This window comes from Cannabis sativa, chromosome 5 (assembly GCF_029168945.1).
Source record: "Cannabis sativa cultivar Pink pepper isolate KNU-18-1 chromosome 5, ASM2916894v1, whole genome shotgun sequence".
Lineage (NCBI taxonomy): Eukaryota > Viridiplantae > Streptophyta > Magnoliopsida > Rosales > Cannabaceae > Cannabis > Cannabis sativa.
The window spans coordinates 50,876,024-50,890,687 of record NC_083605.1 but is presented as its reverse complement, the minus strand read 5'-3'; positions in this window follow the sequence as shown (position 1 = coordinate 50,890,687).

The window sequence follows — 14,664 nt, the reverse complement described above, 5'->3', positions numbered from 1 at the left end:
ATAAGCGGTAGAGGCTTGTTCAATATTTTTAAAAATGTCTCTATCCAAACCACATATAAGAGCATATTTAGCTTTAGCATTTTTAGAAAGTATTTTCTTATCATTTTCATCATATGCTTCATAAGTCTTAATTACTTCAACACCATTTATGACATGTTTAGCAACATAAGGACCACTAGACACAATATGCCACAAATCATAGTCAATAGATTGAAGGTAAGTTTCCATTCTAATTTTCCAATAAGGAAAATCTACTCCATTGAAGTATGGTGCTCTATTTATGCTAAAACCTTCTAACATGTTATTTTGTGAATTACTTGGAAACGCCATGCTCTAGATTGTGAAATCTAATCAAATAATTTGAGCCCTCGCTCTGATACCAATTGTTAGCCCAAGATATGTTTCCAAGAGGGGGGGTGAATTGGAAATTTAAACTAATTTTGGAAAATTAAAACTTTTAACACAAAATTATGCAATTAGTCAATTAATCAAGTAAAAGCAAGTAGTATGGCAAGCAATATATTAAGACAAATAATTAAACTTGTAAAGTAAAGAGTTTAAGGATTAGAAAATGCAAACTCTCGATTTTTACAAGGTTCGGTAGAGCTATGCCACCTACGTCCTTGGTCTTCAAAGCTATGGACCTAGCTTTGAGTTCCAATATCGAGCCAAGTTAACGGGCTTGACTAACCCTTACAACCGGGAAATTTTCACCAAGGTATTTCCAAACCTCTTACAATAGTTTCGCACCCCCGAGGACTATTAACCTCTTTCTCAGATTGTTGAAGTGTCAATCTCACTATTACCGAGTTGTTTACAATACCGGTGCCAACCTCACCTCAATCACAATAAGGAAATGTGTTTGATATACAAGCTAAAATCACTCTAGAAATATGGTGATACAATGGAAACTTAGAGTGAAAAGCAAGCACACTTAAGATGAATAAAATCAAATTTTGGCTCAAAGTGTGTGAAAAGTGTTTGTTTGGATTTCAAACTTGGAAGCTCCTTAATCTCACTTAGATAGGTTAGATGTTTGTAATAAATGCTCAACCAACTGATTTTTTGAAAGAAAAATCGAGTTTATATAGTGTTTGAAAGAAAACTAGCCATTTATAGCCGTTAGCACGTTTCCCGAGGTGAGGTCAGCCGTGAACCGGAAGTCCGGATGGGAACCGGAATTCCGGATTGATTACAACCAGAATTTCGGATGGCTGACCAGAGGCAAAAATGCCATTTCGGGACTTAAACGCGCATAACTTCTTACTCGATTATCCGATTTCAGAAATTCCAACTTTGTTCTCTTAGTTAAACAAAACGTAATTTAGAAATTCAATCAAAAAAGTTTTTGAGCTATCGTGTGAGAAAACTTGTTGCACAACTTAGTGAATTGGCCAAAATTCAAATTTATAAAAAACTTAGTGTGCTATGCAAATCACTTTGACAAGACTAAAGTAAATTTATACCGTTTGATTTTGAGTAGTCTTGATGTAGATGAGCCTCCTAGCTTGATTTGCATGTTTTTTGATCCCATGTTGACTTTTCCCGAGAGTTGACCTTGACTTTGACTTTGACTTTGACTTTCGGGTTGACTTTTGACTTTGGGCTTTTGAAGACCTCTTTTGAATAGGGTCTTGAGTTGTTGATCCCTTGATGAATCTTTTGCTCTTGATATGCTTGTTGAATCCATTTAGTGTTGCTTTCAAAAGTTTGGTAAACATACCAAAATATTTATTTTCTCTTTTAAATTTGCTACAAAATCAATAAACCATTAGTAATAAATAATAATCAAATATTTGTTAATCATCAAAACAAGGAGATCTAAAAGTTTGAGTTAACAATCTTGACCTTTCCCTATCTCTTGGTTTTTAAGAGTTTCTCAAATTTTATTCTAGGAACCATGCTTGTAACTTTTTTTGGAAGTGCTTTCCATCCGTTTCCTATCATTCTACCTAAAGAAACATGTATGTGTAGACACTGCCACTGGATGCAGGATATTCATTGATAATTTGAGTGCTTAAGGTTTTCGGAATAAGTACTAACAAAGCAAACATGAGATCATAGGTGGAGTCAGCCTCTTAACAAGGGAGGGTCCAGTAGATTGTCGACGCGTATACTTCGTACAGAGCTCCTAACCCTATTCTACGTTTAGCGGCACAACCTTTTAGGTAGCCCTCCATAAGATGCTCATTTCTAATAATGTTTCCTGAAGGTGGCCTACATTCACCTTTCCTCCCGAGGAGAATGCACCGACCCTTCGACAAGTCCTCCTCTGGCTGGATTTGGGTAGGTAGTCAAGCCATGATTTTTCTCCATTTCCTGGATGAGCTCTCCTTTTGTAACTTGGGATTCGTAATGACAAACACAATGCATGTTTAAATCTTTCCTCAGCTCTCAATGAAAACACCAAAATGTTTACTGAGGTTTCAAAAACTGATTAATTAAAGATTAAGAAAGGAGTAAAACAATAAACATAAGGTTTTTTACGTGATTCAGGCGTTAACTATCCTTAGTCTACGAGTCATTTTTATTAGTCTTATTGGCAAGTATTGAATCTTACAAGTATTTACATTAAGGACATGAACTTTGTATTCCTCTTGTCCCAGTCGAAGTAGAAGAACCTCTTTAGGAATTTTTAGCAGTGTTTTAATAATTAAAAATAGTTTTTCAAACTCCTAAGAGTCCTCCCCTATCTCATGAAATGCGGGGGTATTTATAGGCAATCTCTTCACTCACATGTTTTTTGTGCTGGTTTTGCTAGAAGAGATCTGACTGTTTTTCTGGTAGGAGGTCGCTCCATCATACGGTGTGCCGAGATGACAACTCGTACTGGCTGGACATTCCTTACGTGTCACTCAAAGACCTTCCTTTTTCGACTGCCTCCGCAAATGCTCATTGGACCATACGCAGGTACGATGGTGCATTTTCCTTGTACTATGGCCTGACATGGGGGACAAAACCTTGCATCATACCTAGAAAAGCATGGTCGTCACTTTTGTAGTCTAACAGGGACAAACGAAGCTCTCATGCGACATTGTACGGGGATTCAACTCACTCTATGTCCTTTCGTAACCCACACAGGTTTACTCGAGGAAGCCCCCAACCTCCACAGGGTGCTCCGCTTCCACTCATTAGAATAAGAGATGCCATGATTGTTAATGCTCCATGCCTCCCCGCCTTGTGATGAAGATATAAGCCTCTTGCGGGAGCTGGGGCCGATGGCATTAATCAGCTTGATGATTATCATGACTTCCTCGGTTAGGTTCCACGTGTCTAACTTACAAAAATTTGGATAATAGGAGAAGTAATAAACTTCAAGCGCAACAAAATTATAAAGAAATGAATCAAAGCAATTTACTCTATATTTCACTTATCTTTTCAAAATTACACACACTTTCTATCTCAATCTCTCCATCTATATCTCAGTACATCATGTTCTTCTCCCTCACTCTAACCACACAACAAACTTACACACAATTCTCTTTTCATAACTTACAATTTTTTTCCACATACACCTCACTCACACACAAAACACATATTTATATGAAAAACAAACTTGGGCACCAAGATAACTTGAGGACCAAGACAATCCAAAACTTTCTTTAGAAGACTCTTCGAAACTTGGTCATCAAAACTTTTCTTTTCACATGATTAAAAATTACCAAAAGAAAGTTATAACTTTACAAATATAAATAATTAAATAAATAATTTAATTTAAAGTATATTTAATCTTTCTTATTTACCAAAATAACTTTACATTTTTAATAGAGTATAAGGGGCGTTTGGTACAAGGTGTTCAAAATAATTTAATTATAGGAAATATTATGAAGGAGAATAGAATTGTAGGGATATGTGTGAACTGTGTTTGGCTGTGTAGGGTAATATGTAATCATATTCCTATTAATTAAATTACATTGTTTGTTACATGAATCTTATATATTATTTTGAAAAATTAAAATAAAAATATTTTTTTATTATATCTATTTAATGTTAATTATAAAAATAAAATAATTATTCATTAAGGAAATATATTTATCAATTGGTAAATATAAAATTCTACTGTATTTTTTTCATTAAAATGAATATTTTTATATATTTTATCACAATGTGATTTATTTTTGTTCATTATATCATTTATGTACACCATCTGCATAAAATTTATATATAATAAATATATATATGTTATTGCTAACGTTAATTAGAATTTTTTTCTCCCAAACTTTGACATGTTCCAAATCATGCCTCGTGAATTTTTTTGGTTGTTAAAAATTTCCCCTGAACTATTAAGATTGATAGATTTAAGGACTTTTGTCTAATTTCATTCAATTTTACTATTTCAGTGATTGTTTATGTACTAAACCATGCTCCCCAGACTTTGATATCTACCAAATCTTGCCCCTCAAACTTTGATATGTACAAAATCATGTCCCCTAAACTTTTATCCATGTTAGAATTTTTTAACTAAAATTAGACAATAGCCCTTAAATATAACAATTATCTCAATATATACTTTAGGGAAAATTTTTAACGGCAAAAAAAGTTCAGGGGGCATGATATGGTACATGTCAAAGTTCGGGGAAAAAAAATCATAATTTGCCTATTGCCAATAATATAAAAATAACTCAATGAAAAAAACTGATCTCACAAACTAAATATACATCGTAATAATGTTTTTGTTATAATAAATTATAATATTTTTGCTATTAAAATTTATTTATTAATTTAAAAATATTATTCAAAATTAATATAATAGAAGGTAATAATTTTATCCTATTTTTTTTAAAGTATCAACTTTACTTTTCTAAATGGTAATTATATTAATAATTAACGGAATAACATTCTAAGACTAAACTGTCAAAACAAAATAATATTTCATATTATCATTTTCTTATAAGCATTAACCCATTCCAAATACCACTAAAAGAATACTTCATGCTAACTTGGGAAATGAAAACAATGATATAGATAATTGGTACCATATATTACAATTTTGTAAGATAAGTTTTACATAAAGTAAATTGTGGATGTTTTCCTAAAAGTCCATTTTCCTACATATGTGGGATTTAGTGATATCAAAGGATTTTATTATTTGATGTATGTATGAAGCAAATGATGGAGTTACGACTGGTATATTTTGATACGTACAGAGGTTAATTATATTCATACACATACATAATTAGAGAGCAACTAATTTCGTATTATTTAAGCAAAGAACGAAATGTAGTCAAAACGGATTAAGCGGGATTTTGTTCACTGTATTTTTCTTAATTAAATCACATTATTAATTATCATCAGAGCAACAAACTATACTTTAGTCCTTTTCAATGTCCCCAACGAATGAATATATTCCTCTGGAAGCCATGAGCAACTGAAATATCACACAAAATTGAGTACATGAGAAATATTTCATGAATTGCGTTATGCAACCGTCATAATTATTTATTTATTTATACATATTAATTATAATATATATATTAGATAATGAAAATTATGCTCATTTATAAATAAATATATATTAATCAATATAGTTGTATGGAAATAATAAATTTAATTATGTGCAAAGTAAAAACGAAATAATGAGTAATTTCATTTTCATGAAAGTGTCCAAATGTCTCCTAACTAAATCATAGATATATATGTGGTGCTATACCATTCCATAAATATATATATATGTGTATATATATAATCTTCGGTTGTTATCACTTCGTTTACATATATAATATATATATAAATCTGCAGAAATTATTGATTCATTTATATTATGTTTCAAATGGGGCTTTCCAATAGACTCGGGATATAAACAAATTACCTAGATCTTATACGACGATAAGACATTGATTTGATCCTTATTAAATATCTGAATAATAACAATATTTTATTAAACTCCAGAACCAACTATTAGTACTGAATCAGTAGCACTAGTATATTAAAAATTAATTACGCTAACAAATATATTAATTATTAATTAGCTAGTGTTTATTGAACACGATTAATTAACATGATGGACACAAATAAATACTGATCACTTTATTTGTGTCTGTTTGCCTGATAAAATCTACTCAGCTACTCACGATTCTGTATCAATCAATCCATTCCTGAATTGATGTTGATTAAACCAGAGTAATAAAAGGCCCTTTTAAATACTTTTCCGTACTCAAGTTGTGTTTTTCTTTCTTTATTTGTTAACCTACACTTTATATAGGATTCTTACTTTAGAATTATATGAAGGTAATTTGAAAATCCATGGTTAATTAAATGTGTTCCATGGTCTAATAACAACCGAAAATTATACTACTCAAATATATACCTTATTAAACATCAAACAAAATATACTATTAGGTTTCCTTCTTTGATTCACATCTCACCTTGACTTCTATATTAGTATAATATATATTTGTCCGTTGGGCCTACGCCCTCATAATTTTATTTTTGAGCTCCTTTCCAAAAGGTGTCATACTAATGGAGTAGGTAGAAGACTTATCCAAGACAACACTTGCCTATTATTCTATTGTGGCACCAGGGTTGATACCCTAGCGATCCACCCATCAAACCAAGTAGTAACTACCACATACTCGTGGCTTCCCCTCTAGCGAAACCACTTTTTGTCGCCGCTATCACCAATGAAACCCGCCGCCTGACCATCATCTTTGTTAGGAAGACTTTCGATACAGGTATTAACATAGATCTCCATCTTATACTGTCGTAATATCAACAGGATACGTCGCCAGACCGCCACAATATCAGATAGAGTTTCGATACAAGACACCATATAGATCTTCAATCGCGAGGTCATCACATTAAGGGCTTCTCTCACACATCGCTAATGCAAACCACTATCCCAAACCATTGGCTCTAATACCACTTATTAGGTGTAATGACCGCTCTAGTAATGTGGATTAGAAAAGGCAATTAGCACTAATTTTTATTATTTTATTATTATTTATGAATTAAATTTAAATGTGGACCCCAATATTTAGAAATAAATATTAGAGTTATAATTTCTCAATTTCGGAGATTTTATTAAACTCTAGGGGTATTATCTAGCTTATATGTGTAATATGTTATTTTTGTAATTTTTGTTCGGCGACAACGGAAAATGCGATGGATGGCTAGATTGATCACATGGGTAAGTTTAGAACCTTATTTCATAGTGGGAAATATTTTAGAGAAAATATTTTATCGGGATTGAGCGGGGCTATGGAAATTGACCATTTTACCCCTAGCTTTAAAAGATACCTAAGTTGTAATCTTAAGGGCATTTTAGTCTTTAATAAGTTGGTTAAATGAGGGTTAAGTGGCAGCCTTGGGTAATGACACCTATTTTATTTTAATATAATTGAATGAAAAGGGGTATTATTTTGAAAAAGAAATTAAAAATTAGAGAAATCAAGAAACCATTTCTCCTTTCTCTCTCTCAGGGTTCGGCTCTCACAAACCAGAAGGAAAACCCAATTTCTTCTTCATAATTTTCTGTATTTCCATCCAAGGATTCAAGGAAAAAATAACTAAGGTAACCCTAGCTCCTTTCTTTTTCAAGTTCATGAAGTTGTATTTGGTTTTAGAAGTGATTTTGGGTTATAGGGGCTGTTAGGGTTTAAGGTTTGCTTAGTTCGAATTTTAGGGTTTGTTTAGCTTAATTTTAGTTCATGGTAGCTGGTTTAGAGATTGGTTGTTAGTTTTGAGCAATTCTAAGCTTTGAGTTCAAGCTTTAAGCTTTAATGGCAAGTTGACATTTATTCTTTTGTTCTGTGAATTACTGGCTGGATTATATTGTTTGTACATTGAATAGGAGCTCTGGAAGGTTTCATGGCAATTAGTGAAGAATTGAGCAACAAATGAAAAGCTTGGGGAATACTGGTGCAAACCGGCTAGCCTGTTTGCAGTGCCACAAAAACCGGCTAGCCTGCTTGGGTGGTTCCCGGGCCTTTCATTTTCTCAATTTTTGCCATTTCGGTGCCTCGGTTGGGTGTTTCCCCATTTCCAGAGTTAGAATAACCCCTTTAGAGTATAGCAGAACCTAGGGTTTTGGTTTGGTTTCACTGGGATTAGGGTTTTAATCATGTGGCTTACCCGATTTCAATATGTGATTAGGGCATCCATCTAGCACGAGAATTCGGTTCAGGTCGGCCAACACACTTGAATTCGGAAAACAGGTAAGAACTGTGTATAATGTATGATGTGATTATCTGAATGTATGTATGTGTTAATATGTATACATGCTTATTTGTTGTGATCCATACACTACCAACACTTGTACGGTTATGACGGAGTGCATTGGTAAGGTGTATGAAGTTTGAAGTACATCATAGCACAAAGACTTGTACGGGAAGGTACAAGGTGTCTGTGGTACAACACTAGATAGTACTCAAGGTGCGGTCCTACCTTACCTACACTAATACGAAGGTATAATGAGTGCATGTGGTACATGGTACCAGGTCTTGTCCTAGTTAGAACGTTCATACTCATCTGTTAAGCCCTATAAATAGGTGTATGGGCGCCTATTTACAGGTCGGAAATTATATGATATGTTATATGCATTTCATCGAGTCCGTTGACCCGTCGCTCGCTTCCATGTGTAGGTAAAGGAAAGGCGAAGGCTGAACAGAGGAACTCCGAGCTCGGTGAGATTGTACATGCCGCGCGACCTCGAGTGTTCTCCCCGGACATCTGGGAGTTGTATTTTGAAAGTCGCTATGCGACCTGTAAATCTGTATATTTTGGAATGTATGCTTGAAAAGTAAAGTTTGTAAAGTTTTAAAAAAAATCGGGATCCCGGCACTTGTAAATATTTTATTAAATTACAAAGTTTAGTATTTAATGCAAAAGTTTTAATTTGACACGTTTTTCGAGAAATTTCTTTGATTAGCAAAGATTGCACAATTATTGAAAAAGCACTGTAGCGTGCCTTAGCATTAGGGCGTTACAATTTTGGTATCAGCCGCCAGGTTTGTCTACCGAAGCTTGCTATGACATGTACAATCTTCATCAGAGAAAGCTCGGTTCACGGTTCAGTAAGCCTGTGTTTGTTAGTACCTTAAATAAATATGAATGTGAAAGCATGTTAGGAAGCATATTAGATTTAAATTAAATATATTTTCTTAAAAAGAAAAGAAAGTGTGTTGCCTTTAAGTTATTAAGAGCGGTGTTAATTTTGATCGCCGTTCAACACCGCTCGGCTTATGGATTCGCAAAGTCCTATTAAATGGACGCCCCGCGAAATACAAGAAGTCGGGGTGGCATGGTTGAGACCGGGAGGCGGTCGCAGGAATCCTCAAAATCCTCGTGGTCGCGGCCGTGGCCGTGGCAAGAGCTCGGGGTGGTCGCCCCGTAAATCCACCTCAAGCTCCTCCCGATCGGGAGCAAAGATTTGCGGAGATGCAAGATAGAATCCGCCAAAGAAGATGAAGAAATCCAAAGATTGAGGCAGCAGGTCCTCTGCCGTGCCTCCTCAAGTGGTTCAGCTGCTGTGCGATTCCGCTGCCTCCACAGAACAACTCCGCCGTTGGCAACCGTATGGAACCGTTGTACGAAAGATTTCGAAAATGTGCACCTCCAAAGGTGTTCCGGGGAGGCCCCGATGTGATGAAGGCCGAGCAAAGGGCTTTCGATGATCGAGCGTATTCTCAACTTCATGGGAGTGGTTGGAAATGACCGGGTGACCTGCGCCTTTTTCCAATTTCAGGAAGATGCTCTCGTGTGGTGGGAGTTGATAACCCTCACTCGGGACGTCACGCTGATGACCTGGGAGGAATTTAAGGAGTTATTTAACTCCAAGTATTATAACGAAGCAGTCCGCAGTGCAAAGCGGAAAGAGTTCACTGATCTAGTTCGGGCATCGAGGGGATGCTCGGTTGCGAGTACACGACAAAGTTTGACCGTTTGGCCAAGCTTGCGGTGGGAATTGTCCCAACCGACTTCGGTAAGTTAAGGAAAAATACTTGGCGGGTTTGAGTGCAAAAATTAGACATGATCTCGGTTATTACTACTACTCGAGGCAACCACTTATGCGAGATGGTTGAAAAAGGCTTTGAGAGCCGAGGGTGCGGTAAAATTCCTTCAGGAGCCCCGGGTGACTCCGAGTGTTGGTGGAACCCCCACTATTCCTACTCCCCGTTGATGGTAGGGATGGTGGTGACTCCACCACCGAGCGTAAAAGAAAAGTTGTTCCAGCTTGGTGGCTCGGGCAAAGCAAGCTGGCTCCGTGGGAACCAAGGCAGAGGGGACGCTGTGGTTACTCTTATCCCGAGTGTCCAAGGTGCAAGAAACATCATCCGGAGAGTGTAACCTAAGACATGCTTCCCGTGTGGCATGGTGGGGCATTTCAAGAAAGATTGCCCCGTGCAAAGAAAGAGGAGCCGAAAACCGAGGTGAAACCGGCTCTGCTCGTGTGTTAGGCATTACCCAAGCCGACGCCGGCACCCGCTCCTTCGTTGTGACAGTCGCCTTCCCGTCAACAACTTGTTATTTACAGTATTATTTGACTCGGGAGCTACACGTTCATATGTGGCTACAAGAGTGATTGATCTTTTGGGTAGGCCTTGTGAAATTTTAGAAAGAGGGTTCGGAACCCTAATGCCTAGCGGGGAATTGGTTATCTCTAATAGGCGCATTAGGTCTATGCCGATTAGGATCGAAGATAGGGAATTGAGTACTGATCTCATAGAATTGAAACTAATCGAGTTTGATATTATACCGGGAATGGATTTCTTATCCAAGTATTCGGCCAAGATAGATTGTAGGCGTAAAATGGTGACTTTTCACTAAGGTGAAGATCCATTTGTTTATGTTGGATCGCCTGCGGGTCTCGATCCCGTTATTTCGTGCCGAGAGCTAGGGATTTACTATACAATGGTTGTGTAGGATTTCTAGCGGTGGTATTTGACTCCACAGACTCGAAACATTTGGGCCTCGAGGTAGTCCGGGTAGTGAAAGATTTTCTTGATGTGTTTCCCGAGGAGTTGCCGGGATTGCCACCACAAGCCGAGAGATTGATTTTGTTATTGATTTGGCACCGGAGTCGAACTCCGTTTCTAAAGCTCCATATAGGATGGCTCCAGCAGAACTCAAGGAGCTTAAGTTGCAACTTCGTGGGATGCCGGACATTGGGTTTATTCGACCCGTTGTATCGCCCGGGGAGCTCCGTTCTCTTTGTGAAAAAAAGAAAGATGGTTCCCTCGAATGTGTATTGATTATCGGGAACTTAACAGCCGACGATTAAGAATAAGTACCCGTTGCCCAATCGACAATTTGTTCGATCGGCCTTCGGGGAAAGATCGTGTTTTCAAAGATTGATTTACTGGTCGGGTTATCACCAACTCGGGAATTCGGGAGGAGGACATACCGAAGACGTTTAGAACCGGATATGGGCACTATGAGTTTCGGTAATGTCATTCGGATTGACTAATGCTCCTGCGGCCTTTATGGATCTTATGAATAGAGTATTCAAGGATTTCCTCGATAACTGCGTTATAGTGTTTATCGATGACATTCTTGTATACTCTCGGTCAGAAGAGGAGCACGAGCATCATCTTCGAATGGTGTTACAGCGACTTAGGGATCACAAGCTGTATGCCAAGTTCAAAAAGTGTGAATTCTGGTTGTCCGAGGTATCCTTTCTGGGTCATATTGTTGGGAAGAATGGAATTATGGTCGATCCAAACAAGGTGGAATTAGTGAAGAATTGGCCGAGGCCCAAGTCTGTGACGGAAATTCGAAGTTTTCTCGGGTTAGCAGGGTATTATCGACGTTTCGTCGAAGGATTTTCTAAACTTTCTATGCCCCTAACCGAATTGACTAAGAAAAATCAGAGATTTGTGTGGTCAGATAAGTGTGAGTCAAGCTTTTAGGAGTTGAAGCAGCGTTTGATAACAGCTCCGGTGTTAGCTTTGCCATCAGATCAAGAGAAATTTGTTGTGTATTGTGATGCATCCAGACAGGGTCTGGGATGTGTTCTGATGCAAGCTGACAGAGTCATAGCCTATGCCTCTCGTCAACTGAAGGATTATGAGCAGCGTTACCCAACTCATTATTTAGAGCTCGCTGCTGTGGTTTTTGCTTTAAAGATATGGCGACATTATCTTTACGGTGAAAAGTGTGAGATTTATACTGATCATCAGAGTCTTAAATACTTTTTCACCCAGAAAGATCTGAATATGAGGCAGAGAAGGTGGTTGGAGTTAGTTAAGGACTACGATTGTGAAATACTGTATCACCCCGGGAAAGCCAATGTCGTGGCCGATGCTCTAAGCAGAAAAGGTCCCGGACAAGTGTGTACTACGGTTATGATAGCCCCTCAACTAGCCTCGGAAATGGTTAGTGCAGGAATTGAGTACGTAGTCGAGAAGTTACATAATTTAACACTCCAATCTGATCTGTTGGAGAGAATTAAAAAGGCACAACTGGAAGATCCCGAGCTAGTTAAAGTTCGAGATGAAGTAGTGGCTGGTCGACCTAGAGGCTTTTCAGTCTCGAGCAGTGGAATGTTGCTATATAAAGCTCGATTTTGTGTTCCTAGTGTGGATGAGCTTAAGAAAGAGATACTTGATGAAGCTCACACCACGCCTTATTCGTTGCATCCGGGAACCACCAAGATGTATCAGGATTTGAAACCCTACTTCTGGTGGTATGGGATGAAAAGAGATGTGGTGGACTACGTGTCCAAGTGTTTAACTCCGGCCAAAATTAAGGCCGAACATCGAGGCGGTAGGTTATTACAGCCTTTAGTCCTTCCGAGAATGAAAGTGGGAGGACATCGCAATGGACTTTGTAATCGGTTTGCCTAGAACTACAGAATGTATGATTCGTTTGGGTTATCGTGGAGCATTCACAAAGTCGGCTCACTACTTACCAAAGTGAAAGTTACATATTCGTGGATCAATATGCCGAATTGTATGTGAAGGAGATAGTTCGTCTCCATGGAGCCCCTAAATCTATTGTATCGTACGGGGATCCAAAGTTCACATCGAAGTTTTGGGGTGAGTCTTCAAAAGGCTATGGGTACCAAGTTAAAGTTTAGTACATGCCTTTCACCCTCGCACGATGGTCAATCGAAAGAACTATTCGCATTTTAGAAGACCTCATCGCGAGCCCGTGTCATGGACTTTTGAGGTTCATGGAGTAAGTACTTGCCTTTAATTGAATTCTCCTACAACAACAATGTTTACTAAAGTACAATAGGTATGGCTCCCTATGAGATGTTATATGGTAGAAAATGTCGTTCTCCTATTCATTGGGACGAGATGAGAAAGGAAGTACCTGGGTCCCGGAGTTAGTACGAGGACCAATGAAGCTATTGATAAGATCAAGGCTCGGATGCTTGCTTCTCAAAGTGAAAAGTTATGCCGATCCGAAGCGTAGAGATGTTACATTTCAGCAGGAGAACATGTTTTCCCGCGGGTTTCACCAATGAAGGGTATTAGACGCTTCGGAAGAAGGGTAAGTTAAGCCTGACAGGTTCATTGGGCCATTTCGTATACTCGAGAAGCGTCGGGCAGTAGCGTATCGGGCTAGCCTTACTCACGGCATTATCGTGTTCATGACGTATTTCACATCTCTATGTTAAGGAAATACGTGTCAGACCCCACTCATGTCTTGAGTTATGAAGCCCTTAAATTACAACCAGATTTATCCTATGAAGAGTAACCTGTTCAGATTTTGGATAGAAAAGAAAAAGTTCTTCGGAACAAGACTATTGCTCTGGTTAAGGTGCTCTGGAGGAATAGTAAGGTGGAAGAAGCCACCTGGGAGTTGGAGTCGGATATGAGGACTCAAAGATCCGGTAACTATTCAAAGTTAGATTTCTCGGACGAAATCCTATTAATCTGGGATAATTGTAATGACCGCTCTAGTAATGTGGATTAGAAAAGGCAATTAGCACTAATTTTTATTACTTTATTATTATTTATGAATTAAATTTAAATGTGGACCCCAATATTTAGAAATAAATATTAGAGTTATAATTTCTCAATTTGGAGATTTTATTAAACTACGGGGTATTATCTAGCTTATATGTGTAATATGTTATTTTTGTAATTTTTGTTCGGCGACAACGGAAAATGCGATGGATGGCTAGATTGATCACATGGGTAAGTTTAGAACCTTATTTCATAGTGGGAAATATTTTAGAGAAAATATTTTATCGGGATTGAGCGGGGCTATGGAAATTGACAATTTTACCCCTAGCTTTAAAAGATACCTAAGTTGTAATCTTAAGGGCATTTTAGTCTTTAATAAGTTGGTTAAATGAGGGTTAAGTGGCAGCCTTGGGTAATGACACCTATTTTATTTTAATATAATTGAATGAAAAGGGGTATTATTTTGAAAAAGAAATTAAAAATTAGAGAAATCAAGAAACCATTTCTCCTTTTCTCTCTTGGGTTCCTAAGGCTTATCACAAAGTGAAGGAAAACCCAATTTCTTCTTCATAATTTTCTGTATTTCCATCCAAGGATTCAAGGAAAAAAATAACTAAGGTAACCCTAGCTCCTTTCTTTTTCAAGTTCATGAAGTTGTATTTGGTTTTAGAAGTGATTTTGGGTTATAGTGGCTGTTAGGGTTTAAGGTTTGCTTAGTTCGAATTTTAGGGTTTGTTTAGCTTAATTTTAGTTCATGGTAGCTGGTTTAGAGATTGGTTGTTAGTTTTGAGCAATTCTAAGCTTTGAGTTC